Source organism: Xyrauchen texanus, chromosome 36, assembly GCF_025860055.1.
Source record: "Xyrauchen texanus isolate HMW12.3.18 chromosome 36, RBS_HiC_50CHRs, whole genome shotgun sequence".
Classification (NCBI taxonomy): Eukaryota; Metazoa; Chordata; class Actinopteri; order Cypriniformes; family Catostomidae; genus Xyrauchen; species Xyrauchen texanus.
This window is the reverse complement of record NC_068311.1, coordinates 7526199-7552430: the sequence shown is the minus strand read 5'-3', so window position 1 is coordinate 7552430 and position 26232 is coordinate 7526199. Positions and strand designations below refer to the sequence as shown.

At 38.9% G+C, this 26232-nt stretch overlaps 1 pseudogene; it reads right to left on the bottom strand.

Moving 5' to 3' along the window:
* The window catches only part of LOC127629475 (nephrin-like), a 110185-nt pseudogene extending 84381 nt beyond the window's left edge, over positions 1-25804 (bottom strand).
* Between the last annotated feature and the right edge of the window lie 428 nt (positions 25805-26232).

Genomic DNA, 26232 nt, shown 5'->3' with positions numbered 1-26232 from the left:
CTTGATGACTGGTGAAGAAAAGGGGCTTTCAAGGCCCTCTGCCTTAGTCATATGGGCAGGCTCCCACCATGGGAGGTAGAATAGATGGAGGAAAAGCAAGAGACAGAGACTGAAAGAGAGACTGAGCAAGAGAGAAAGAGAGAAATTGGGAGAGAAAGGCTGGAAAAGAGAAAGAGTGTGTGAAACAGGAAGGATTAAGGAAGTATTAGAGAGCGTGACTGGGAGAGTGAAGGAATGATAGACCATTCGGTGATGTGACGTGGGCCAGTGAACATGCTCTGCAGCATTCATCTCTCTTGGGACTGCTGAAGATTAATCTTGAGAGGTACGTTAAACAAGCAAATAAACAAACACTAACAAAAACATGACTGACGAAAAAGAAACTGCAACAGTATAAAGATGGGAAAGGAGGCGGCGCAAACTGGCTGAACAGTAAACAAAGTTTTAATGAGAAACTCAACTTAAAACAAACATAAACAGACACATATGCAACGCGGCCACATGCATCTCTCTCTCTCTCGAACCGGCGTCTCCAGCTGCTCCTTATCTCGCTCTCCCGCTGGTCAACTGATTCAGTGCTGGCCACGCCCTCCTCCCCGTCACAACAACCATGGACAGGAAATGCTGCTAAAATGGATGTAGCAACCATTCGTTTTTGAAATGTCTAACTTTTTATCCCTTTACTTTTTGTAAAATAGTTTTTAAAGTAATTGAAAGGCAGAAGTTTACTCATATTCCTAAAACATTCTGATTAAGGTTTGTTCTAATCAAATGCTATGTATTAAGCTTAAACTTTACTTATTTATAACATGTACATTAAGAGATCCATACACCGATCAACCACAACATTAAAATCACCTGCCTAATATTGCGTAGGTCTCCCTCATGAATACAAAACAGCACCAACCCGCATATCAGATTAGCATTCTGAGATGCTATTCTTCTCACCACAGTTGTACGGAGTGGTTTTCTGAGTTCAAACCAGTCTTGACCTCTCTCATAAACAAGGTGTTTCCATCAACAGAACTGCTGCACACTGGATGTTTTTTATTTTTGGCACCATTCAAAGTATATTCTAGAGAATGTTGTGTGTGAAAATCCCAGGAGATCAGCAGTTACAGAAATACTCAAACCAGCCCATCTGGCACCAACAATCATCCATATGATTATCTAATCAGCCAGTCGTGTAGCAGCAGAGCAGTGCATAACATCATGTAGATTGGGGTCAGGAACTTCAGTTAATTTTCACATCAACTATCAGAAAGGGGAAAATGTGACCTCAGTGAATTCAACCATGGCATGATTGTTGTCTTTCTGTAACTGCTGATCTCCTTGGATTTTCAAACACAACAGTCTCTAGAATTTACTCCGAATGGTGCCAAAAAAAAAATAAACATCCATGAGCGGCAGTTCTGTGGACTGAAATGCCTTGCTGATGAGAGGCAAGGATTTTTGCTTCAAATCAAGGTTTGTAGTGATTCACCTCAGAGCTGTTTGGTTTGGTTCATGGCTTAAATTTATTTTATGAAGAATTTTATGAAATCCCTATGGAAAAAAAGATTTAGAAAAACAGTTCCAGAACCAAGACAGATGAAAAAGTGGGCAGGCACTGTTGCGCTCTATAATCATAGCTTGATTGTAGAAGGAATTATCATGCTAGAATTTAACTGAATTCTGATTGGAAAGAACACTTGGTCAAAATTTTACCTTTAACATTGTACATTTTACCATTGATATTGACTGAAATCAGTTTGACACAAAGTCAAACTCTCTTTGATGTCTTAGGAATATCCTTGGGGTGCTCTCAAGGGGGATTCAGCCTCAAAGGTTCATTCAACATAAAAAGAATCACGAAGTCACAAACCGATACGACACAGAAATGAAACATTACATTGATCATGAACTCAAACTCACTTGGTTCTCGTAGGGGGCGTCGTCTTCCAAGTTTACTGTCAGAATCTGAAGGTGTGACGTTCCTTTGGTGTAAAAAGAGAAGTAGACAAAGAACAGAAGTATGAGGAGAAAAAAGAAAAATAAATGTGATGTTTCAAAGATTTATTGTCCCCACACAAAGAAACTGAATGGATATGTTTAGTCATTCGACTGTATATAAGGAATGTTCCGGGTTGATTATAACTAACTTTATTGAAACCACCTGTAAATTCTGTTGGTTACTATAGTAAATTACTTCAATTTGTTACTCAGTTTGAAAAAAAAATAAAAAAATAAATTGGCTATAGTATTACAAGTACAAAAGTCAGTCTATGGAGTGACTGCACAGCTATTGGCCAGCCGATCACCTAGGTATTGGGGGGTTCAATGTCAAAGGCGGAAATTCACAGAACTTCCCAGGTTGTGTATCCAGCGCACAACAGTACAGGTTAGAGAAAAAAATAAAATAAAATGCAGGCATAGTACAAATCCATTAAACGCCGAATGGACAAAGCAGTGCCCAAAGAAATTACTTTCCATGGTTCAATGAACTTTCATAGACAGTGTGCTGGGATATCGTCCCGCTGTAAGTGGAGATATCACTCGGGACACATTGTCAGTTACAGTCGGCAAGCTGTCAATGCTAACTTACATTCGATATAAACTCGATATTCTAGATAACTAGATATCATGATACCTCAGCTTGAGCTTCCCTCTTGCTTGTGAAATGGGTGGGGTGTGTGATGTTGGCACCGCCACTGCTTATTAAGGGTGGGTTTTTGGGCAACGCTGCAGAGTTATTGGCCCGATGGTGGGATTGCAGATCAATTTTGGTCTTGTGGCTCGAGGTCCGAGGCTATTGGCTCCGGGTGGCCAGTTGACAGCCCTGGCTCGCTCAACTGAGGAAAAGCAGCTAATGTAAATGCATTACTACTAAAGTGTTACTTTACTTGTTTGTACAAACAGACAAGTCAAAAGTATTAATCAATTTCATGATAGAGCTGTATTTAACCCATAATATTCCTTTATTTTATTGGCTGATTTGTGTGGATTTTGTATCAAGCTTATTTCAAGAGTATTAAGAATCTCACCATTAATGTCTATTTGGAAATATGACATTTTCAAACGATTCTTTAAATTCAATTGTCAAATGCACATGCTAAATGTGTATGCAATACCAAATTAATATCGCCAATTAGCTACCAGCCCTTTTGAGAGAGCAAAGTCATTCATCATATTTAATGCTGTCCTTAAACATCATTCTTTTGTGTGGAAGATGCCAGTGTTTTATTCACTTGCAGAATATCATGGCATCAAGGGGTTGTTTGTACAACTACCATTTTGTGAGGATTAATGGCTGCTTTAGTTTATGCAAGCTGTTCAACTTTGAACATTTTTATCTCCTCTTTTTTCCATTTCTTTTCCTCTGAAGGAAACTAAAACGCAGAAAATAGTATCTTGATATGACAACTTCCAGGACTGAAAAAAATAAGTGTCAGCCAGTATGGAAAGATAATTAACACCAAGCAGCAGCAATTTTCAGATCAATGTGATCATAGAAGGAAAGAAAAACACTTTCAAATCATTAATGATTTTCCACTCTCTTTGAAATTGCGCTCGGTACACATCGCAGTAGTGTTGCTGTGGTGGCCTGTTTGCAAGCATGTATTTGAAGGAGTTCAATAATTATGCCTCTGACAACCAGAATTGAAATACCAACAGAGACTGTGGCCTGTTCTCTCACTCATTTCCTTTTTGATTGTCCGTGAGTGTGTATCAGATTGTGTATGTGTGCGCACCTATTACTTGTCACATTATTTGTGTGAATTTGTGTGGGTAGACATCAGATTAGGGATGATAGGGTTAGCATCAAAGATGCTTTCAGCTTGTTTTTTTATGATATTATTTGTCCCTTACATGGCACTCTTTATCTGTCATAGTATCAATGCCTGGTGGCAAAAAAAAAATAAAAATAGTAGCAGTAAAAAGCGTAAGCAATTTTAAGTGGTTGCACTTGGATTTGGCACAAACTGACTCTCCTGCAATTCCGGAGAGCAGCTTTTGTCCTACAGAAAGAGCAGCAGATTCTTGGACCTTGTTTAGTATTGTCTTTTAATTGGCTTTTTTATATAGACAATGCACGCTGGCCAAGCCAAGTTATTCAGTGTCTCAGCACACTGCACAATAATCTCAATTAACTCTCAATAGATGGTAAAAATAGCAGTATTTCAGAGCTGATTTTGATCTTATTTGGAGGGGAAAAGGGGGTTACTGCATTCCTCTCACTCAAAAAAGCTAATTTCTTTAAATCTCTCCAGTGCTAAAATTATAACCCCTTTGATAGCATCTTACTAAGCTGTTTTTAAGAAAGGAGAGCACATTCTGATGAGCAAGATTACATCTAAACTAGAAATTGACGCTGAGGCTGAGGCTTTAATGCTTAAAATGCAGATTAAAAGAAAAATTGTTTCTAAGACAATCAAATGAATTACATGATTGTGGAAGGGCGGGGCCGGGTCGTGATCCTACACACCCGGTCCCGTATTAGGCTAATGAAGCCACCGTGAGGGATACAGGTCGACTGCAGAGGATCGTGCGGGAGAGAGAGATCGTTTACGGGCATGTCCATCATGTGTGTGTTTATGTTGTGTTTATGCAGTCAGGGCCGCTGCCAGGGGCGCAGGAGTCGCCTACCGGCAACTGAAAGGCGCCAGGGTTTAAGACCGCCGAGCGGGGAGGGGCTCACTGGCAACCGCCTGGAGCGGGAGAACCGCTGCCAGGGGCGAGGGGAACAGACCCCTTCTGTTCCCCGAGAACGCGGCGGGGCGTTCCGTCCGCCAGGGGCTGGAGGACTGCCTCTGATCCGCCTGGAGAGGCATGGCTGTCGTCCGATATAGGGTGGAGGAGTGGCCGAGGAACAAGCTGCGGCGTATCGGAGAGCTGGCGAGTTTTTTTGGGGGGGGGTACTACACTGTTACAGGAAGTACCCCCCATTTTAATTATTTCTGTTTCCCTCCCCTTGTCCCCTCCCTCGTCCAGGTAGATGGGGATGACCTGCCGGCAGACTAGACTTAAAGCACGCCCTCCCCCAGGGAAAGGGGGTGTACGTCAGGCCGGGGGCTCCCCATGATTCTACACACCTGGCCCCTTGTCAGACTAATCAAGCCTCTGAGAGGGATATAGGCCAACTAAGGAGGGTGGTGCGAGAGAGAGAGAGAGAGAGAGAGAGAGAGAGAGAGAGAGAGAGAGCATTTATGGGCAGCTGCCCTGTGTGTGTTTGTGTGTGTTTGTGTCATTTTATATCATTAAATGTTGTTTAAATTGTCACGCCGGTTCTCGCTTCCACCTTTCCCTTAATCCCTTTACATACAGTAATGAGAATCTAACCCTAAAATGGGCAAGACCATAAAGAGATATCAGGAAAATAATGAATTGCTGTTGTCCAACACATCAAAACTCTTAATATATTTTTCTTTAAAATATTGCTTTTATTTTCAGCTTTACAGCTTGTAGAAATCCTGAAAATAACATTGAAAACATAGGAACATTTGCCTCAAAGTCAGCTGTTTGTTTAAAAAAAAAGTAGTACTTTTAGATAAAAATTGCAAGCTGAGTCACAAGTCTTTTTGACAGGGACCTCCTTTTCACTATTTAAAACACTTGAGTACTATTTACTATATTACAGTAATGAGAATCCGGTGAGAATCTCCATTAAGAACATTATATCAAAATACTGTATTACAGTAATGATAATCTAAATAGAATTACCATTGAGAATGTTAATGTCAATAACTGTATTACACTTATGTGAATCCTTCCTATAATGAAAATGTGGGTGGAAAAATTGTTTTATTGTGAATAAAAATCAACATCACAATGCAAATCTTTATCTCTTTTTATGCAGAACATGGACATATGATATGGACATATTTTGTGAGATTCACACATTAAATAGATAAATGTTTTGGTTTCTCAAATTCACCTGACTTTAGAAACTATACTGTAACAATGTTCTGAGAACATTTTACATGCTCCTGTTCTTTGGAGACACCTGCTCGCTCGAGCACATCTAACAACGTGTCAGCAAACATCCTGGCAACTCGTGAACTTTTTTTTTAATCACCGCGTGCGTGTATTTCCATTCCTCTGAGTTCTCACCTCTTTGTTCGTCTGCTGTCATGCTGTAGCATGGATAGCCAGGATGCGATCTGTGAGGTCCCAGGAGTAACCCATCTTTATCCCATTGCATGGCCCCTGAGGCCCTCAGCACTTCACACTTCAGCAGAGCTGTGGCCCCTGCCCTGACTGTCACATTACGTGGCTCTGTTTTGAACGCCTAATACCCACACACACATACAAAGAGAGAGAGACATTAGAAGAAAGTAATGTGAGATAAGTGAAGGTTAGGACTTTTTTCCACAGGCTCTTAATGCAGTAAAAAATACCTGACACAAGATATCCAGGATTATTATAGTTGTGATTTTTTAATAGTTTTAATTTTCTATTCTATTTTCAGCTTGTATTTTTTTAATTGAGTTTAGTTTTTAATTTATTTAAATTATAACTATTTTTTTTCATTTTGTCACTTTTTAGTAGGGATGCACCGATCCGATACCTGGATTGGTATCAACTCCGATACTGAAGCTTTTAGCAGATCGTGTATCGGTCTGACAAGCCCGATCCAAATCCGATACTGTCAATAATGGTTCACATACAACTGCATTTTCACCTTGCAGTGCTCACGCGAGTTTGACCGCTGGATTATACATTTTTGTTTAAAATCGGGTTCGCGCTGCGAGTATTCCACCTTCTTTTCCGGAAAAGGACAGGAGGATAATAATACTTATTATCAAAATTTGTTTACAAATTATACTAATATTTAAGTTGAATGGGTTCCAAAAAAATAACTGTGTGAATGAAAAGTGAACTGATGTGTTACAACTAAATTGAACAAAAAAGAAATCTGAGTCCAGATACAAGTTGAAAAAAAATTCTACTGATGATTTATACTGGAATTACAGTAAATTTTGCTGCTACATTATCCAGTAACTTACATTTATGCATTTGGCAGACGCTTTTATCCAAAGCTACTTATAGTGCAATTATTACAGGGACAATCCCCCCAGAGCAACCTGGAGTTAAGTGCCTTGCTCAAGGACACAATGGTGGTGGCCATGGGGTTAGAACCTCTGACCTTCTGATTAACAGCCCTGTGCTTTAGCCCACTACGCCACCACCACTCCAGTAACTAGTTCACAACAAATTTTTTTAGAATATACTAATTTAGAATATACTCTTTTAGAATATACTCTAAATGATCTGCCGAAGCGCCCAGGGGCAATCTCTGCAGTGCACCCATCCAGAGAGGGGAGAAAGCCACTGTAATGCACCGTAAGGATCGTGGGAAATTCAACCGCTGAACCATCGACCACACAGCTCCGAAGAGAAAATCTGAATGAGCAGTATGCGCGTCCCCTCCTTTATACCCATATGTCCGGGGGAGTGGAATGCAAATACATGGCCTTTTATCAAAGATCAGAGGTGTCTCTGTCTCTCAAGAGCGACCCCTAGTGTCACTACATCGACACAACGTCGAGTGAGTGACAGATACGGAACACCAAGGTACAGTAACTGTCTAGCTGGCTTGTAGATTAGGTTTTGTCAAAAGTGCAATAATAACCTAGTCTTGTTATTCTTTGATAGTCTTGGAAGCATGACTTGGAAGCAAGTAAGGTGGGGTAAAAATTATAAATCAATCAGTAATAACTGGTGATTAGTAATATAAGCTCATTTTTTATGTTTTGGTACAGAAAATATAAAAATAAAGAAAATATATATTATTATCCTGGTACACAAAAATAACATTTATCCTTTTTTAACAGTTTCTATACACTAACCTGTGAGGAGACAGTTTGGCAAAGGCATTGACTTGATTGGGCATGTATCACAGGAGATTTATGTAATGTGTGTCATTTATTCTGAAAGTCAAGAAAAGTGTAATTCCCACCACATCTTAAATTCTGTATTGTGTTTAATAGAATTCTGTGGTGGTGGAATTTTTTATATATTTTTTTAAATAAAATATATGACTAATTTCATATATATATATATGTGTGTGTGTGTGTGTGTGTGTGTGTGTGTGTGTGTGTGTATTTATCACTTTGTGGGGACCAAATGTCCCCATAAGGATAGTAAAACCTGAAATTTTTGACCTTGTGGGGACATTTTGTCGGTCCCCATGAGGAAAACAGCTTATAAATCATACTAAATTATGTTTTTTGAAAATGTAAAAATGCAGAAAGTTTTCTGTGAGGGTTAGGTTTAGGGGTAGGGTTAGGTTTAGGGGATAGAATATAAAGTTTGTACAGTATAAAAACCATAATGTCTATGGAAAGTCCCCATAAAACATGGAAACACAACGCACGTGTGTGTGTGTGTGTGCGTGTGTGTGTGTGTGTGTGTGTATGTGTGAGCGTGTATTTATCACTTTGTGGGGACCAAATGTCCCCATAAGGATAGTAAAACCCGAAATTTTTGACCTTGTGGGGACATTTTGTCGGTCCCCATGAGGAAAACAGCTTATAAATCATACTAAATTATGTTTTTTGAAAAGGTAAAAATGCAGAAAGTTTTCTGTGAGGGTTAGGTTTAGGGGTAGAGTTAGGTTTAGGGGATAGAATATAAAGTTTGTACAGTATAAAAACCATTATGTCTATGGAAAGTCCCCATAAAACATGGAAACACAACATGTGTGTGTGTGTGTGTGTGTGTTCTTGTATAACCACAAGTAAATATTGTTTCCCAAGAATGCTCATCAATGACATATTTGTTGACTTGGTTAACAAGTACAGCCTACAAAATTTTGAAATGTTATTAGGGGACAAATTGTTGTTATGGTGGAAATGGTGGCACAAATGTGGGATAGTCAACATTTTTGAAAAATTCAAAAAATTCATAAATACTGAATTTGTTTGTGTATTTCTTTGTTTAGATTATCATATTTTTAAATATGTAATTATTTGTAGTTTTATAATGTTTTTTTTATTTTTAATTTCCACAGATTAGTATTCAAAATCTGGGTCTGGGACAAGGCTAAAACTATAAAAATGTATACATAAAATGCATTTAAGAATGACCATAAAATAAATAATGAAGTCAGTTTTAATTTGACCTTGTTATAACAAAATGGTTTTAATAAAATTCAATCCTTGGAACATGAAATTGCCCAAAATTGAAGAAACACCAATTTGCATTACATCAGAATGTCACATAAGGATGGTGAATTACCGGAGATGCCATGAAAATCTCTCTGCGGAAGCAGCATTTGTCTCCCACTATGATGTTGTACTTAAGCATCGCTGTGCTGTTCCACATGTCTGTGTATGTTTTATTGATGACAGATTGGAGCCAATTCGGCTCCGCAAATGAGTCAATAAAGTAATTACAGAGAATTAAATCTCTCCTCTGCGAGAAGAAGAGCAGGGAAAATGAAGGTATGAAGGCATTTCACATCCCTCTGCTGTTTTCTTATCTGTCAATACACCTTCAGCTAATATTCACCCAGAAGAATAATAGCTGGGCTGTGAAAGACGCCTGTTTCCTCAACAGTTGGGCTGAGGCATTATGATTTGTGTGACAATCTGTGGATCATTCTTTGGAATGGGGTTGGCTTGTACCTGTCATAAACAAGATTTAATGGGACATAATACTGATGCTGACTCTCTGACGACGACCCCGTTGTGTAAAATCAGGAATGAAATTGTGGATACTGTGTTTGGGATGTCATACCTAATTAAGTCAAGATAATACAGTATTCATAAAAGGTTTGAAACTTTAAGGAAAAGTTCATCTAAAATGAACAAACAATGACGGAACTCACGCTCACGTAATTCCAAACTCTGCTGTCATATTGTCAGTGGAACACAAAAGTAACATTTTTGTAGAATTGTTAAGCCATATAATGGCAATTCATAATGACCAGGGGCTGTCAAGCTCTAAAACAAAAGCATCATATAAGTAGTCCATGAGTTGTGAAAAACAATAGCTTTTCACTTACTATACTTACATTTTTGCTAAATGATTTTTACATGGATTGTTGTATATATTGCGTCAGTTTCCTGCTGAAATGAACACAAGTGGTGCTACAACAACAATAACTTACTTTCACTTTCACACAAATCATGAGTACAATGGAATATTATCAATTCATAAACACCTTTTGAGTTCTGTTCCTCACAAAATGCTATCTTATGGCATCAAAACATGCACGCAAGTCGACATGTGAGCCGAAAGTGTCAAAAAAGCACCATAAAAAAATAACTTCAGCAATTAAGTTTTTCATCTCACACTTGAATTTATAACACTATTGCATAGGTTTAGGTTTAAGGTTAAGGGTACGGAGGTCAGTTTTGATGATTTCAAACTTTATAGAGTATTAACCTTAAAAACACTTGTCTGTTTGGGAGAAAATGTAATTTGTAATTTCTTTCCCCTCCCCTTTTCTCCCCAATTTTTGGAATGCCCAAAAAGCATGCCCTTGAGCAAGGCACTTAACTCCAGGTTGCTCCGGGGGGGATTGTCCCTGTAATAAGTGCACTGTAAGTCGCTTTGGATAAAAGCGTCTGCAAAATGCATAAACATAAATGTAAATATATGCACAACTCACCACATGCCCCACTGAGAGCGAGAACCACATTATATCAACCACAAAGACGATGCCCCATGTGACTCTACCCACCCTAGCAACCGGGACAATTTGGTTGCTTATGGGACCTAGCTGGAGTCACTCAGCACTCCATGGATTTGAACTCGTGACTCCAAGGGTGGTAGTTGGTGTCTTTACTCGCTGAGCTACACAGGCCCCAATTTAACTCTCTTTTAGCGCCACACAGTGGATATTTCGTCACGGAACTGTTGTGATGTGTAATGAACCATATTATTTAATTTTGCAAAAATTACATGAATCACATAATTTTCATGAGATCAGGCTGTCCTTTTTAAAATTCTAGACACAAACGTCCAAAATTTTATTTTCTAAAGCTGGTGTATGATTTTAGAAAACTTGAAATATAACAGACAAGTCATCTGGACTACTTTTATGTTACTCTTATGGTTCTCATTGGTGTTTTTGCCTTTTTGTTTTTGGAGCTTGATAGGCCCTGGTCACTATGATTGATATTTCACTATCACTATTGATACTTCAAAGATTCTATTTTTGTATTCCACAGAAAAAACAACAGCATACAGGTTTGAAATGACATGAGGGAGATTAAATAATAAAAGTACAGTATTACAATTTTTGGGTAAACTCTTCCTTCAAAATGATCGACACTAGGTAGCAAACATTCACACTTCTCTTGAGCCCTAAAAAATACTCTGTATGGACTTTCATCAGGTTCCTCTGATGCGCTCGGAGCTTCAGCCAGTCTTCAAAGACCTCTCAGAGCTTATGATTACTTGGAGACTCTTTAGTTTGAAAAACTAAATGTAGCACACACAAAAGGGTCAGCTATTTTAGGACACATTTCCTTGAAAGGCCTCTCCCCAGAGCCCTGTCGAGACTTTTCAAACCCCACCACCTCTTTTGAGCCACTGACAAATATCCAATGCATCTGGGCATACTTCACTGCACGCAGACACCCGAATGACAGAAGTTGCAACTTCGAATCAAGGCTGTATCAGTCACCTCACGTCAAACTTGAAGGGCGCGATTGGACACAAGCGACAAGCCGAAAAACACATTAGCATAATGTTTACATAAATGAATACATAAACACAGTAGAAAGATAATCAGCATGGCACAATTTAATGCTGCAGCCAGTCATACACGAGCGCGCTCTTCCCTTCAGCAGCCTGAAAAGAAGAGATAGGAGAGGAAAGACATGTCAAACACGCGCCCTGCTCAGATTCCCGCTCCTGATGTGGCACTTTGACGTCTTATTTGAACAAGATAATGACATGGGATTAGGCTGCACCATAGAATCTAACTTTTAGTCTGTAGCAGGCGTCACTAAATTACAGCCACGAAACAGAAAGTATCAACGCTAATGCAATGTATAGTATTAAATTATTCTCCTCCCTTTGTAGTTAAAATAAACACCACACTTTTAATCCATTTTACCATTTTAATCAAAACAATTGTGTTTTCCCTTCAAGGTCTCAAAGAAGATCTTGGAACACTTTTAACAGAATGGGATTTCAAAGACACTATCAAAGAAAATACAATGTCTACTTAAACCTCCGCCTAATGCAAGACCACAATTTTAATATTTTTAGCCTTTTTTGACCAGATCAGTGATTTACAAATGTACAGGTTGGAGACTTTACTGCCTGACATTATATTCAGACATAATTACACAGGTGGTATGTTACATTTCATATATTGTATCCTTCTGTAATTTCAAATAAGGCTTAGCCTCAACTATTGCACATTGCATTAAGCATCTGAAAGTTGCATATAAAAGCAAATCGTCCTGGTAACTTCCGTAACCTCCATTCCCTGATGGAAATAACGAGACGTTGTGTCGATGTGACACTAGGGGTAGCTCTTGAGAGCCTGAGATACCTCTGATCTTTCATAAAAGGCCAATGGGAATTGGTGAGTGGTATTTGCATGCCACTCTCCCGGACATACGGTATAAAGGAGGGGACGTGAATACCACTCAATCAGGTTTTGTGCTGAGGAGCCGAGAATAAGGTCAGGGTATGGAGGTTACGGAAGTAACCAGGACATTCCCTATCTGTCACTCACTCGACGTTGTGTCGATGTAGTGACACTAAGGGTCCCCTACAAAAACGCCACATCTAGCTGAACTGTGTTACGTGGATCGGTGGTGCAAGACAGGCAGACTACTGTGTGCCGCATAGCCAGCGCACCGGGCAGGCACGTAACCTCCCCTGATGCTAGTATGAGTATCTAACAGCCCTTTGGGGACAAGTCGACTACTCAAAGGATAGGGACAAGTTAGCCCAGTCGTGCCTCTTCTCTCTTTTTTCTTTATCTCCCCAGAAAAAGAGAGAAATTGTTAACTGACCGGGACACCAGTGTCTACGTCGGGGGTGTCCCTCCCAAGGGGAAGAAACCGCGGAGACCACACCCGGCCCAGAGAGAGGGGCGGGGGTATTTCAAGTGGAGATACATCACATGGCCTTGCCGAGTCTAATCGAAAGTATGTCATGTGGAAAAGTCCCATAGATACTGTGATTTACATGTCTTTTTGTTGTGCATCTGGCCATCCAATTCCCTCTCTATCCTGGTTAGAGATTCTTTTTTCAAAACAGTAATGAATGAAATATCCTTAATCTATCTAAAACAATAGACATGCAAGTGTAAAAACTTTTAAGAAATCAATACATCAGCAAATGTAAAACCCCAGGGCAACCATTTTCAACTGTTCTAATAATAAGAACATTGAGTACCAAATTAGCACTTTAGAATGCTTTTGTAAGGAATAGGTGGCACAGTATATGTTTCTCATCATGGATAAGAAAAAATTAAATAAACACCACATAAAACAATGATTTCAAGCCATAATAATTATTTTCTATTAATGTTTTTGACAGTATTTTTGATCAATTTAATGCATCCTTGGTGAAACGAAGCATCAATTTCTTTCAAGAACAAAAATGTCATTGTGTTCTAAAAATGGAAGCATATATACTACAAACAATTTTCATAAAGTAACTTGTGACGAAATTACTTTAGTCGTTTTTTGGCATCAGTACTCTGTCCGCCACTGGTTATAATGCTCTTCTCCATCAATTGATCATAATTTCATGAATTACTGCTGATATGATCAGTTGAAAATGTTCACAAACATCTCCTTGAAATTAAATACATTTTACCGGCAACTATAATTTGTGGTTGTGTTAAAAATTAAAGATGCAGCACAATTTCAGAGCTGATTGCACCTGCTTTAATAGATTACGGGAGGTTAGTGAATAAGTCGCAGGTCTTTGCGCTGAAATACCACGTGCAAATGTGGTGAAGCTGTGAATCTGCCCCTATGTAAAAAAGAATAATGTTTTTGTCCCTTTCAGCTTTCCATAGTTCGATGCACACATTGCATCCAATTGGAAATGTAATTGATTTGTTGATTTGTCTAGTGTTTAAAGTTAATTTTGAAGACAGCAGGCTGAAAATGGGTACTTATGAGAAAAAATTGTTTCTAGAAGTTTGCAAAACATAAGATTCATGGCATTGTGTCTTAAAAAAGAGTTTTGTAAATATCCTGTCTTGAGAGGACTTTATTAGCGGTTGCACTACTACTGATTATAAATAGTAAACTAGTTGAGCCAGTTAGTTCATGCCAAATTCGACTTGTGATATCATTCCACCCCCTAAAACACAGCCAACTAACAAAATTAATTACACATTAATTACACTCACAATAGGATGTAGCGTCTGGAGGAATCAGTGAAGGATAATCATTAACTCAGCCAGTCCCGAACAATAAAGAACCCACTGTTAAAACTCCCCTAATTACTGCAATAGCGCCGACTAGTCTCCACAGCACAATGCGCTATTGAAAAAGAGACAAGGAACTATTGACAGGAAATCCTCGTGACTGCTAAGCCCCCCCTTTCCCATATGACTCGCCTCACACCGCATGCTTAACCATGTGAGATCTTGAACGTAAAAATGTGTGTGTGTGTGTGTTTTTCAGTTTTAAACTTAGAAATGTATTTTTAAAGAAATATGTTTTAATCCCCGTATGTTTTGTGTGTCTGGTGTTAGATCAAAACTAGTAGAATTGTTTTCATTTGTGTAGAAAGCTCTGAGGCTTGATATTTAATAGCCGAAGAGTGTATATTCCTTTTTAAGTGTACCAAATACACGTTTCTTAGTATCAAATTAAACCTTACGACTTGTCCTAGCTGAATACGAATATAAGGTCACCTTAGAATGGTATTATGCTATGTTTCTACCATCTTTTGGGTGAGTCAAAGCAAAGTCCTGACCAAGCCATAAACATGCGAATGAGCCTTGATGGGACAAAGGAATCATTCTCCTGCCCAAAGAAAGGGGACTTTTACGACCCCCCAAAGGAATGCTCAGACTGCTGACGCTCACTCAACCCTTACTGAGAAGGAGAAATGAACCCTTTTTAATCCTATATATTCTATATATATATAATCCATGTGATAAATGTATTAACATGTATCTAATGTTCCATCTCAGGATTTTCCTAAATGTTGTTTGATCTATGTTTTCTTGCAAACTCTAATGGGTTAATGTTTCAGACTTTGCATACTATGGTTAACCGAAATCATATGTGTGTCATATTTGGTCTCTATAACTTGGTATTTTGAAGATTGACATGACCGTGTACATGATATATCGATAAAAACATCATATTAGTATTACAAGAATATTTCCTAGTTCTAAGAGGAACACTCTTAGAACAAAGGGCAATAAACCAAATTCCCGCCTGGAACTTCCACTCTTCTTATTGGTCGAGCCAATGAGAGGTGGGACCCGTTTTCTAAGGGTATAACTTGCATCAACACTGGCTTTTCGCTCTCTTCCTTTTCAACTCCTCTTCTCTTACTTCAACCCTCTTCCTCTTCATCCTCTCTTATCTTCTCGTCTTCTTGGCTACTCCCAACTTCCCCACTTCACTTCTGGACCTCCCTTGGACTTCTCCCGGATCTCTTCAAGCCATCTTACATCTCTCACTTCTTCTCCCGATCCTCTGCAACCCTCCGGAACCCTCGTCAACTATTCAACAGTCACCCTCAAAGACGCTTCGAACTCCTCGGAACAACCCTTCAACTCTCTCTTCAATCTTGCTCAGCTGCACACAAAAGTCCCTTGCGCAAGTATTATTTCATCTGAAATTCAAACGCGTTAAAGTGTGTAATTCCATTTGCTGGCTCTTAAGGGTTAACTGTTGTAATAAGTTGCTATCCTTAATAATCTCTTTATTTTCCTTATTGCTTCTACTCTGTTTATTTTATGTTTATTTTATGTTACATGTTAAGTGTCTGTTTGTCAAGTGTGGTGATATATTCTAGTTCCTTGTATTAAACCCAATTATATGCTTGATTGTCTGTGCTTGTTGATCATAAAACAAAGCCTCTTTAATGTGCGATTTTAAGCTACGAGCTGATATTATCAAAGTAAGTTAACGTGCTTTGATGAGTAAGCTTATAACTAAGAATAGACCTTCAAGGGAATTGATCAGGAATATTTAGCAAAGCTGTTCGCTGGACGAACTGACTGGTTGCGGTAGCCTACGGGTCAATTCCATTGAGGGTTTAATTAAATTAATATAGCTTGTCTGCATATAATGTATATTCCTAATTAATTATAATTCGTTGGGTTTAATTATCTATATATATTTGAAGCAGACTCCTGGACTATATAAGCCCTTTTTGGGGCGTTCTTACATGTATTGGTATCCGGGTCAAATCGTGTGATTAATCATTGATTACGATCATTGAAATTAATTATACATTTCCCCAAACCTGACCTGGAAACCCTACAAGGATCTCTGAAATTAGAGGAGTGCCTGGTTGTTTAGTCTATCCTGATGCATTACTGCTCTCAGGTAGTTTTAGCAAGTCATGCTAACTGGCATTTACACAGTGTCCAAAATTAACATAACATTTTATAAAAAATATTTGTAAATGCTCTAGAAAAAAAAATTAAACTATAAAAAGTCTGAATGACATAAGGGTGAGTAAAATAATCAAAGGATTTTCATTTTTGGATTAACTGCAGCATCCCTTTAAAATCTCTCCCTAAAAGACTTCCTTTCATGGTGGCACATGATGCCTTAATTCTTATCTCCACACCACCAGTACCTCAAAATCTGCAACACACCTTTTTTCCAGATTTCTTCCTGTTTTACGATACACAAGTGGCATCTAAACAAACCCACCATTCTACGAACACATAAGGAAAGACATACAAACAATTCACCACATCTGATCCTCTGTGCAGGCAACAAGAACGTTCCACCAAAGTAGATAATATTCTTAGCTGCCATGTAACAACATATGCTTCTATCCATTCCAAATAGAGCCTTGGCATATTGTAACCCATTTAATCTCTAATAAACTGGATTGTTGAAGCCTGCTAATATACAATCAGCACAGTTATTGAGATAAAAGCTCACAGCAAGATTTTGAATGGAAACGTGTGGAAGGCCTGGCATTCAGCGTCAAAAGCTTCTCAGACCTGGAGGAAATGGCGAGAATTAAGGCAGGCCTGCGCTCCATGCTGTGTCAAGTGAAGTTATGCTCACAAATTGTGTACATGTAGGCAGAATGGAAGAATGCAACAAGCAATCATTGTTGCCTTGGCCTTTCCTTCAATTCAGACCTAGTTTTCTCTAGCCGTTCAGAGTTGATAAGGGAGCATTTACCACATGTAGCTATTGTAGACAATTTGAACATTTGCTCGTGGGTTAATTTGGCTAGCTTTGCATTATCCACAGAGCAACCAGGGCCAGTTGTAGACAGCTAGAGTATGTTAGAGTGGCTTGGTAGATGTCAAAGGCGGGGAACTAAATTAAGATATTTTTTGAAGGTGAAGACGGACATAAAATGTCTCATTTGCTCAATATTAAACCTGAATCTGGGTAGGCCATTAAAGGCCAAAAGAAAAGCACAGTGATTGTGTCAAAAGTACCCCTACAATACAATATCCCAGGTTTCCCTGTCTACATCATTATTTTCCTGTTTCCCTTAGTGAAAATCCTTAAAAAATCATCTATATACAAATGTATTGTGTGGTAATGTTAACAATTAAAGTTAATGTAAGAAAAAACATAACTACACCTTAGTGTTACCTGATTACTTGTGTTAAATTAAACATACACATACCTATCAATTAAACATTTTATGATACATTTATGTACTATAATGTATTTAGTTCCTGGAGTTTAACAATAAAATTGTTTCCCTACTAATAAATTGAAATTCTCCGATGAGGGTTTGACATTCACTTTTTCACCCATCAGAAAATTTAGAAATGTAATCTTTAAGTTACCAGTCAGAACTTCAAAAGTTTACCTTTATTGTACCTTTAAATATGACATTTCATTTCGATATGTTCCTCTGACTTAATAAAAACCCAGTCGGCTCAAAGGTTAGGAAACCTCATTAATTATTAACATGATTCTAAAATGTTTTTGAGCTAATAAAACAGACTAAGGGTCTCTTAAACTCCGAACAGACATAAGGGGTTGAATAAATAAAGATCCCACAAGCACCTTTGGGACATTTTACAGCTATTTGATATTGGCTCACACTTACAGAGATAGATCTCATCATTTACTCACCTTCATGTTATCATAGATGTGTATGACTTTCTTTTGCTGAACACAGATGTTTTTAATCCCCCTATTCTCCCAATTTGGAATGCCCAAGTCCCACTACTTAGTAGGTCCTTGTGGTGCCACGGTTACTCACCTCAATCCGAGTAGCAGAGGACAAGACTCAGTTGCCTCCGCTCCTGAGACAGTCAATCCACGCATCTTACCATGCACCCCATTGAGAGCGAGAACTCCTAATTGCGACCACGAGGAGGTTACCCCATGTGACCCTCCCTACCAACAGGGCCAATTTGGTTGCTTTGGAGACCTGTCTGGAGTCTCTCTGCACAGCCTGGTAAATGGTCTGCACTTATTTCTAACCTCAGAGGTTACCAAAAGCGCTTTACACTGTGCGCACACACACACACACACACACACACACACACACACACACACACACACACACACACACACACACACACACACACACACACACACACACACACACACACACACACACACACACACACACACACACACACACACACACACACACACACACCAATGCAAGGCACTAACCTACCATTGGGAGCAACTTGGGGTTCAGTGTCTTGCCCAAGGACACTTCGGTATGTGGAGTCATGTGGGCCGGGATTCGAACCACCAACCCTGCGATTAGCAGCCGACCCGCTCTACCACCTGAGCCACAGCCGCCCCGGATTCGAACCTGTGACTCCAGGGGTGGTAGACAGCATCAATACTTGCTGAGCTACACAGAACAACCCACAAATAAAGATTTTTCAAAGAAAATCTTAGCTCTGTAGGTCCACACAATGCAGAGAATGGTGACCAGAACATTAAAGATCCAAAATGCACCAAAAGGTAGCATTAAAATAAGCCATACAACTCCAGTGGTTCAATCCATATTTTTTAGAAACAATATGATAGGTGTGTGTAAGAAACAATTCAATCCTTAAGACATTTTTACTACAAATTCTCCTCCCTGTCCAGTAGGTCACAATATGCACTAAGAATGCAAATCACCAAAAACAAAAAGAAGAAGAATGTGGAACTGAAAGTGAAAGAGGAGATTTAAAGTAAAAAAAAAAGATTTCAATATTGATTTACTTTGCATCCACACCTATTATATTGCTTCTGAAGATATGGATTTAAACACTGGAGTCATATGGATTACTTTTATAATGTCTTTATGTGCTTTTTGGACCTTCAAAGTTCTGACCACCATTCACTTGCATTGTGTGGACCAACAAAGCTGAGATATTCTTCTAAAAAATCTTAGTTTGTGTTTAGAAGAAAGAAAGTCATACACATCTGGGATGGCATAAGGGTGGCTAAATGATGAGAGAATTGTCCTTTTTGGGTGAACTATACCTATAACTCAGTCATGGTAAAGTGATGGTATCAGATGGGTAATACCATTGGGCCTATATGTTTAAAAATGCATGGTAATATCTGGTATAATAAATATTCAATTTATATATAGATTGACCACTATTACAGATGTGTTCCTGATTCCTGATTAGCTAAAATAAGCTTTTTTTCTTAATTTTGTAAAATGTGCACAAACTCTGACATAAGTGTAATATTATTACATTTATGTAGCACATTTTGTCATATAACTTTACTAATGTATGAAAACTGCTGCTATTGATACTGTAAGTGCTATAATTGTTTTCTAGAACATTTAGATCAGTTCACAATGGGGGGTTCGAAGGATAACAGGGGGCACTGAGAGCAAATTAGTAGAGAGGGGGGAGTTAGGTTACAAATGGAGGGTGTTTATCAGTCATGTTAATCAAATCTATCGTTAAGTTCCTGTTTGCATTAAAATGTTTATCCAGACTCCATTATACGTGTTGGTATGCATTTTTTGCATGGTTCATCTGATTCTGAAGTCTGGGGATGCATCTGAAGTATCTGGATTAGCAGCGTCAAATGGACAGGCTAAGTCACAACCTCCGCTAATGCACCTGTATGTCTCTTTAGATGGATACGGCTCAATGGATAGAGAAGCGCGAGCACAAAGCAGGTGCGTTTTTACTCACAGACCCATCTTGAGCTCTAAAATACGCACCTCTGAACATTGCCGCGCTGCGAGAACCAGCGAGAAGCACGGTGCAAAATGCGGAAATCATTTGAATTTGACACAGAATTCTTTGTGTCTACCCTTGAATTTACTATGGTAACACTAACTGTACTTTAGGCAGAAATAGATTCATAATATATATTCTTATAATCACTACTTCAGCTCTATTAAATTTGTCATCGGCTACATTCAGGGAGTGAGGGAATATAATACACTTTTGTTACAACTTCTAAATTTGTATTTTGTATTTATTGTTTTTACACGTGTTTAGAGAAGGCCTACTGTTTGTAATAACAAAAATGCATTTTTATTTTATAGAAATCATGTTACATCTAACCACAGTAGTGAAGAAGATCCATGCTTCTTCGTGGTTCTTCATGGTCTTGTTACAAATACAACTGTTAAAACTATAAAAATAAATACATTTACATTATCATAAGAGCAAATGCAAAATACACTAAATTTTCAGATGAAATACAAATGTATAAATCATAAAACAAATAGGCTCAAATATTTTTGTTTGAGTGTAATAAAATATTACTGGCTTTGTTTGTCTTCAGACCTGATGAAAGGAGTTTCAACTCAGTCACACCGTTAGAAAACTAAATTAGGTGTTAACTTTTTACTTTTTATAGGTGTTATAGATAACCTTACTGTTGTTGATACCAGTAAATTTACGTCTACATCCAACTCAAAATCAGTGATGTAACGTAGAATGAGCATTTAAGTGAGACAAAATATGCAATAATATTGGTCTTCTCACTTATTTTTGAAATATAATAACAATACCACTAGTTTCTGTCAATGCATTTTCATTTTATAGGCCCCAGATATAGCCCACCATCTGCTAAAATTTAAGAAACTCAAGGTTTGGTATCACATACATGATGTGTAAGCCTGCTGAATTAATATATAAAAACTTTAAATTATGCAATGCATCGAAGTTGCATCAAATTAAGCATATCATTAAAATATTGAGTTTTGTGTGTGTTTTTTTTTTTTTTTTTTTGGTGACACAAAGTCTCGCTTTCAAATTATGTGACATAATTTGGAAACTGGGTTAAGGCAATGAAGTAGGAGAGCAATCATCAAAAAAAGGTTGATAACAACTGATTTAGACAAAACACCCAATATTGCTTATCCATTTTATAAACACAAAAAAGCTGTCTTTGGCCTTACAATTTAAATTGTATCTTTGAATATGCAAGAAGAAAAAGCCAGCCACTTGAGAGGACGAGTGAAGACAAGAACTGCATCTCTTCTGATCATAGGCCAACACAAAATCTGTGAAAATAATGGAAGGTACATATGCAAACACACACTCACACACACTTTAAAGTCTAGCCCATTACAATGGATTTTTTTTACCTTCACAGTCCATTGAAGCACTCCCTTTGAATAAGTTCAAGTTTTCAGAGAGAACCTTAGGAACACTTCAAAGTAAAGCCCAGGGAGTGTTTCTATACTGCATGGCAAGTCTCGCAGGGTTCATGGTCATTATGCCACACTTTATCCTCCTCCAGTATTCCCTGTCTCACTCTCAAAGCCAATAGTGCTTGCATTTCCAGTCAGGTTGCAATCTCTTCAAATTACCAACCACAGTGGAACAAATAATAGTGATTTACTTAATTAAAATCTAAAAATTTTCCCATCTAAATAAACAATAGAAAATTAAAGTGCTGGCTCCTTGAGACATCTCCCTTGGTCCATTAGTTGCAGTCCAATGGGCTTTGATAGGAATTAACTCTCACTCAATTATACTCTGTGCTGGCAAACAGACCCAGACGCCAAACTGTGATTGCACAAACTACAATCTTCCTAGCAACCATGAATGGATAGAGGGCTTTCAGTCAGAGTATACGCATCCTTTATTTAGACATTCTTTAAACACATACCTTCATTTACACTCTATGCCTTGTTATATTACATGTGCTTTAAAAGTCTCTTATTATAGTGCTTGGAAGGCAGCAATGTCGTCCTATTGATAGTCCTCAAACATTGTGGTTAAGTGTCAGCTCCTCTTACCGTATAGAGTCAAATTTTGTTTTGTAGATAATTTTAGTGGTAAGCGTGCTATCTTTATTGGTTTTAGAAAACTTTATACTTAAGAAATTTAAGATACATTTTTGACAGGATTGACAGCATGTTAAGTGTTTAAAATAAACTCAGCAAAAAAGAAACCTTCCTTTTTCAGGACACTGTACTTTAAAGATAATTTTGTAAAAATCCAAATAACTTTACAGCTATTTATTGTAAAGGGTTTAAACAATGTTTTCCATGGTTGTTCAAAGAACCATAAACAATTAATGAACATGCACCTGTGAAACAATCTTTAAGACACTAACAGCTTACAGAGGGTAGGCAATTAAGGTCACATTTATAAAAACTTAGGACACTAATAAGACCTTTCTACAGACTCTGAAAAACACCAAAAGAAAGATGCCCAGGGTCCCTACTCATCTGCGTGGACTGCAGATGTGGCAAGGGCAATACATTACAATGTCCATACTGTGAGATGCCTAAGACAGCACTACAGGGAGACAGGAATGACAGCTTATCATCCTCGCAGTGGCAGACCACGTGTAATAACACCTGAACAGGATTGGTTCATCCGAATATCACACCTGCGGGACAAGTACTGGATGGCAACACCAGGAATGCACAATCCCTCAATCAGTGCTCAGACTGTCCGCAATAGGCTGAGAGAGGCTAGACTGATGGCTTGTAGGCCTGTTGTAAGGCAGGTCCTTACAAGATATCACCAACAACAACGTCGCCTATGGGCACAAACCTACCTTTGCTGGACAAGACAGGACTGGCAAAAAAGTCCTCTTCATTGACGAGTCACTGTTTTGTCTCACCAAGGGTGTTGGTCGGACTCACGTTTATCGTCAAAGGAATAAACATTACACCGAGGCCTGTACTCTGGAGCGGGATCGATTTAGAGGTGGAGATTCCGTCCTGGTCTTGGGCAGTGTGTCACAGCATCATCGGACTGAGCTCGTTGTCATTGCAGGCAATCTCAACACTGTGCGTTACAGGGAAGACATCCTCCTCCCTAGTGTGGTACCCTTCCTGCAGGCTCATCCTAACCTAACCCTCCAGCATGACAATGCCACCAGGCATACTGCTCTTTCTGTGCATGATTTCCTACAAAACAGGAATGTCATTGATCTGCCATTGCCAGCGAAGAGCCCAGATCACAATCCCAATGATCACATCTGGAAACTGTTGGATTGGAGCGTGAGGGCTAGAGCCGTTCCCCACCAAAAATGTCCAGGAACTTGCAAGTGCCTTGGTGGAAGAGTGGGGTAACATCTCACAGCAAGAACTGGCAAATCTGGTGCAGTCCATGAGGAGGAGATGCACTGCAGTACTTACTGCAGCGGGTGGCCACACCAGATACTAACTATTACTTTTGACCCCCTTTGTTCACGGACACATTATTCCATTTCTGTTAGTCTCATGTCTGTGAAACTTGTTGAGTTTATGTCTTAACATGTGTAAATATTTGTATGAACATAAAAAGATTCAACAACTAAGTTTTTATGAAAATAAAAGCAGTTGAAAGGGAGAGGACCTTTATTTTTATGCTGAGTTTATAACCAATAATGATGATGTCATTGTAATAGCAGCATATGAATTCCAATAAAGCTTCTCAGCGTAAGTTGCTCACCAGGGTAGGGTTGCACCAGCTGTGCTTAAGGTTGTCTTTGTCGAGTTTGTGCTTTCGTAACACTTTCCCTCACTTTCTAAGAGAGCTTGTTGTCGTTCGACTATGTAATAGTCATTTGGGCCATTTCCGCAGTGGTGTGTCCAGTACTTTCATGCCATGCTGAGTTAATCGCAAACCTAAACTCATGAATCCACCTATCCCAATCCTTGATGTTCTCTGTGACTTAGGAGCAACCATCTTTTTAAGGGTTCTGTTCACTCTTTCTATTAAGTTGGTCTGAGGGTAGTATGCAGTGGTAAGCTTCTGAATGACCCCCCACCGCATGCAAGTAGTGTTGAGCAGGTAATGTAAATTGCGGCCCTCTGTCCGACACAAGGTATGTTGGTGTTACCCAACGTGTGAAGATGTCTTGGTAAGTATGTTGGCTATCAGTGATGTCTTTTATGATCGTAACAGAAATACCTTGAACCAGTTGCTGCAATAGTCAACTTCAAACCTTTAGGGAATGGGCCAATAAGGTAAATTCCCAGCATTGCCCAGGCTCCACCACTGGTGTGGATTGTAAATGGACGGAAAGTTTGGTGATGCGTGGCTTGTCTTTCTGACAGGTTTGACATTGCTTACAATGGTTCCATCTTTGCATATATCTGGTCAGTATACCACATTTAGCAGGCAATGCAAGGTCTTAATACATCTGAGGTGTCCATTTAACGGATAATCATGTGCAAACTGAAGAAACTGTAGTCTGAGTTTTGCTGGCTATCTGGTATGCATCAAAATAGAAAGTCATTCTGCACAACGTAATGAATGTGACGAAAATCCTTATTGCTGAGTTCGGCAGTGTCCCATAAAGACCATAACATTGGATCTTCTTTCTGACATTTTCCGATCTCTTCCCAGTGGATGAGGAGATCTTCATCTCCACATTTTGCCTGGCATACAGCTACTTGGCTTTGGACTTCTACCAGAAGTACAAGGAATAAGGTTGCATTGACATTGCATTGCCCCTTCTGGTACTTCATGGTAAAATCGTAGCTCTGTAAGCAAATAGCCCACCTAGTCAAGCGGGAAGTCGAGCAGGGATAGTTGAAGATCCATGTAAAGGCTGCATGATCAGTCAGTACCTCAAAGTGTCTTCCTTCCATGTACTGCCACCATTTTTCCACAGCCCAAACTACAGTGAGACATTCCTTCTCTGCCATGGCACAAGACTTCTTCACCCTATTCAGCAACCTGAAAGTGTTCCCCTTTGGCTGTTTCCTGGGTTAATACAGCTCCCAAACCATTTTAAAAGATTTGTCCATGTCAGGTGGCATGAGGAAAGGAACTTTCTGTAAAATTTTCTTCAAATCTTCTAGAGCAAGAGACACCCTTCCTCTTGAGGGTGTGCAATGGAGCGGCTCGCTCTGAGAAATGTGGGATGAATCGATGATACCACCCTGCCGATCCCAGGAACCGCTGAACTTCCTTGATGTTTCTTGGTGTAGAAAAGCTCTTGATTGCTACCTTTGCCACCTAAGTTTGAATGCCTTCCTCCAAGATAACATGGCATAGAAAGGTTAGTGATTTCTTGACAAGTATACATTTCTTAAGGTTGAGAAAGCCCGCGGATCCCAGTTCACAGAACACTCCCTTGAGTTTTTTTTTTAGATGCTTCTGAACATCCCTTGATGACACAACAATGTCGTCAATGTAGACAAAACAACACTTGCCGGTGATTTCTTGCAGCACCCTGTTCCTTAGTCTCTGGAATGTGGCTCCATCATTTTTCAGACCAAATGGTAGAAGCAGAAATTCGTACTTGTTCTGTTTGGTGACGAAGTCCATCTTCTGGATGCTGCAGTCATGCTGCACTACTTAAGTCTAGAGTGCTGAAGACTGTGGCACCAAACAAAGATTCAAGGATGCTAAGGAAGAGTCATTTTTGTGTGGCCATGAAAAATATTCTTTCTGAGAATTGATAGACGATCAATACTGAGTGTTCGCTGGATGAACAGATAAATTGATTGTAATATTACTTCAGCTGTATCAAGTTGATTCTATTAACCGATCCAAATGTTCATAATTACTTATAAAGAGTTATGATTAATTATTCATGTTTTCCTTTTAAATATATTTTTCACTGTGGTATATTTTGATAAATAATCTCATCCCTGTTTCTAAAAGATTTTGCTTCAATGCTATACCTATATGTGTAATATTATTGTCAATAAGCCATGAGAATAATATTATTTCAATAAGAGAGTTAATCATTC